Below are 4,526 nucleotides of genomic sequence, written 5' to 3'. Positions count from 1 at the left end.
CAATAATAGATGTATAAACTAACATAATTTTAAATTTTCAAAACATTTCATATATAACAAATAAATTTAAAATTTTTTTCTCATTCTTCGGTGACTATGATCATGATCAACCTCGTGAGAAAGCCCAAAAGAGACTAGCTTCTGAATATAGAACATATAATTCATCAGCATGTACTGGTGATCAATCTCACTGACTAGATTCAGAAGGGAACTAGCTCTGATTCATACGATCATGATTAGCCTCATGATAGGATAAAGAGATTAGTACTGAAAATAAATATATAATACATTAGTATGTGCCAGCGATCAATCTCGATTGGCTAAGTTCAGAAGGACTAACTATGCCAGTGATCAGCTCTGACTGGTTAGGTTCAAAAGAAATTAGTTTCTGACGTGTAACCAATGATCAGTCCCATTAGCTAGATTCAGATCGTCTAACTAGAAATTTTTTTTTATATTTCATCATAATCAAATAATCATACTTATTTTCATAATAAATCAAATCAAAATTTTCACCTCTTATTTTCAGAAGCAAAAGAATAATTTTACTTAAAATTTATGTAAATATAAACATGTATCATTTTGTTTCCAAAGGTCAGCAATATTAAAATAAAGAAATCATCTTCTTTCAAATTTTACAATCATGCTACGGTGATACTATGCTTGATCCATAATTTTGAATTACTTTTCATATACAAAATACATATTTTCAAACTTTCTGATTTCTAGATATTTTAAAAAATTTTGTGTAAAAAATCTAATTTTTAACTAAAAAGTTCGGAGATAAATGAGGACTTACTGTCAGTCGAATCTAGAAGTCATGACCTTTAGCACGTGGCATGATCCCTGATTTGTGTTTCTCTTGATCTAGATCAAAAATCTGGATCAGATCTATTTCATTAATCAAGAAAAAATAGACTAAATAGGCTCGGTTTGGTCAATTAGTACTAGTACAAAAGAAAGAATAATCAAGTTCTGATCTATTTGATTTGACTCAACCAACATGAGAAGGAGAGAGACGCTCGATCTAGGTTAGTTGAATTTTTGGACCGGATCCATTTGATTTAGATCCAAATTAGGGGCCCAGTCTATTTCTACTGGGTTGACCAATAGATGTCTTAGTCTGAGCTCATTCGGATTATGGACCCAATCCAAGAAGGTGAGAATACAAGTGAAAATGGGTTTCCCTTTTCATCATTGTTTTTCTTTTTTTTTCCCTCTTTTTCTCTTTCTTACTCTCTCGAACCGTTGAGAGATGCTCAATCAAGCATTCACTGATAGGACGGTCATAGAAACCAAAGGAAGACCCTAGAAACCAAAGCAAAGTGATCCTACACCATCGACCTCGACTGTCACCTGACCTCCTAGCTCGGTATCTACTAAACTTGAGGATAGGATCTCCTAAGGAAAAAAAGATGAAGGGCATAGCCCAACAAACCTATGCGAGCACGGACCCGAGGCAACACCTCGATTTAGCGCCAAACTTGGAACATCGAATTATTTATCCACGTAAAAAATCTTTGGAATCTTCCAGCAGAATATGAACATGAACCGCATTCGACATCTACGACTAACAACTCTGATCCTTAGTTTAGTGGGTAGGTTCCTCATCTCAATAGCCTGTCAAGTCCTGACCTACTAGCCTAAGGGGGTAGAGGGCAAGTGGTCTACCGGATTCTGATGTGACAGTTGATCACACGGTCTTTATATAGAGAGGTAAGATGATGACCCCCAAGATAAGCTCAACTCTAGAAAACTTTTATACGCTTTTGTTTTTCTATTCTTTTTTTCATTGTTTTCAAATTCCGGCTAACTTAACTATCGGAGGATCCTCCCACCGAAAAAATTCGAATGAGGTGGACTTTTCTTGTAGGTTCTTCTAGGGTGCCTTGGTCCCAATGTCCAACATTAGTATGCAATCGGAATCTTGTAGCAATAATATCCATGCTAATCCAATTCTCGCCATTCTTCCTTATCAACATCAAGTCCATCCTTGCTCGCTTCGCCATCGGTTACTATCTCACCATCTCCGGTCTTGCCCTTGTCGCCGCCCTTTGCACAACATTCCTCGGTATATGCAAGGGCAACGTATTTCTCTCTCCCATCTTCATCATCTACCCTATCATCATTGGTGTCGCAAATGCTGTCTCCACCACCGGCAACCCCTTCAACACTGCTGGCGAAGTCATTGCAGGCGGCTGCATCCCCACCACGTTAACCTCCATCCTAGCGACGAGCGAGCGGGTTTCTTTTCCTTTTTGTATTGCATTGATGCCAAGGTTTAATGTGGACGCGTGCATAAATTTTCTATGCAGAACTAAAGTAAGCATAGAAATTTATGAGGACATCCGTGGATAAGCGCATATTTATTCCATGCGGACTGCATAGAGAATCATATGAGAACACATGCAGTATTCTGTGGATCAGTGGATGTCTAAGATCCGCATAGAAAATTATATGAGATCATCTGCTGATGAGTGCATAAATGTTCTATATGTATGTTAATTTGCTAAGTTGTGCAAGGATATCTGCATGCGGGCGCATAAATATTCTATGAGCAACTCCCTATAGTTAATTGTATGAGGACATACACGTATGATTGCATAAATGTTCTATTAATAGAAAGGTTTAATACGGATGCATGCATAAATTTTCTATGGGGGATTAAACAAGCATAGCAATACCATGAGAACATTCATGGATGAGCGCGTAATTTTCCATCCAGTGGTAGATCTGCATAAAGAATCTTATGAGGACGTATGCAGAAGATGCCTTAAATGACTGCATAAATATTTCATGCGGTTTTATTTATCCTTATAGAAATTTATATGAGGATATTAATCGACGAGTCCATTAATATCCTATGCAGACACTAATTTAGATATGCCCTTTTATTTAAGTAACCATCTGTCAAAAAACCTATATGAGTTATATTATATATGCCTACACACATAAGTACATATGAGGTGGCGGGCACATATTATATTACCAATAAACTAGCACTCAACTCTTACATTATGAAACTTTAATTGATAATAATGATAATATTTTATATTAAAATTATCTTTATCAATTAATTTTATGATAAGATCAAAAAAATCTTTGAGAATTTTTTTCAAAAAAAATTACTGGATTTGGTATTAATTTTTTATCATACTATTTATATTTATATTTTTTATTTAAAAAAAATATAAAATTAAAAATAAAACCTGATACGTGATATTGTGGAAGATTATCCTATAATCTTATGTATCAATACGGAATGTCATTTCTAATACTCATATATTATTTTATTATTATTAATATAGATAGATTTTTTTATCATATTATTTATATTTATATTTTTTATTTCTTATTTAAAAAATAAAAAAAATAAAAAAATAAAACTGGATACGTAGGATTGCGAAAGATTATCCTATAATTTTACATGTCAACATTAAATGCTACTCCTAATATCCGTATATTGCTTTACTATTATTATATATGTTGGGTATAAACCCCCCAAACCGAAGTTCATGTCAGGAGTGACCCCTCGGGGATTCTACCGGCGTCCGACCTGCGGCGGCAGGGAGACTTCGTCCGGACTCCTACGGGAGCCGGACTCCGTCTCCAACTTCAACTGCAGGTAAACTTCGTCCGGACTCCTCCGTCTCCAACTTCGACTGCAGGCAAACTTCGTCCGAACTCCTACGGGAGCCGGACTCCGTCTCCAACTTCGACTGCAGGTAAACTTCGTCCAGACTCCTACGGGAGCCGGACTCCGTCTCCAACTTCGACTGCAGGTAAACTTCGTCCAGACTCCTACGGGAGCCGGACTCCGTCTCCAACTTCAATTGCAGATAAACTTCGTCCGGACTCCTACGGGAGCCGGACTCCGTCTCCAACTTCAACTGCAGGTAAACTTCGTCCGGACTCCTACGGGAGCCGGACTCCGTCTCCAACTTCGACTGCAGGTAAACTTCGTCCGGACTCCTACGGGAGCCGGACTCCGTCTCCAACTTCGACTGCAGGCAAACTTCGTCCGGACTCCTATGGGAGCCGGACTCCGTCTCCAACTTCGACTGCAGGTAAACTTCGTCCGGACTCCTACGGGAGCCGGACTCCGTCTCCAACTTCAACTGTAGGTAAACTTCGTCCGGACTCCTACGGGAGCCGGACTCCGTCTCCAACTTCAACTGCAGGTAAACTTCGTCCGGATTCCTATGGGAGCCGGACTCCATCTCCAACTTCAACTACAGGTAAACTTCGTTCGGACTCCTACGGGAGCCGGACTCCGTCTCCAACTTCAACTGCAGGTAAACCTCGTCCGGACAACTACGGATTTTTTTATCATACTATTTATGTTTTTATTTTTTATTTTAAAAATATAAAAAATAAAAATTATAAAACTTGACATGTAGCACATTGCGGGATATTATCCTATAATCTTACGTGTCAACACGGAATACCATCCCTAATATTTGTGTATTGTTTTACTGTTATTATATAGATAGATAGACAGAATTTTTTTATCATACTATTTGTAC

The sequence above is a fragment of the Elaeis guineensis genome, chromosome 5 (genome assembly GCF_000442705.2).
Source record: "Elaeis guineensis isolate ETL-2024a chromosome 5, EG11, whole genome shotgun sequence".
In the NCBI taxonomy this organism is placed as follows: Eukaryota; Viridiplantae; Streptophyta; class Magnoliopsida; order Arecales; family Arecaceae; genus Elaeis; species Elaeis guineensis.
The sequence above is the reverse complement of the archived record's forward strand: the minus strand, read 5'-3'. Positions refer to the sequence as shown.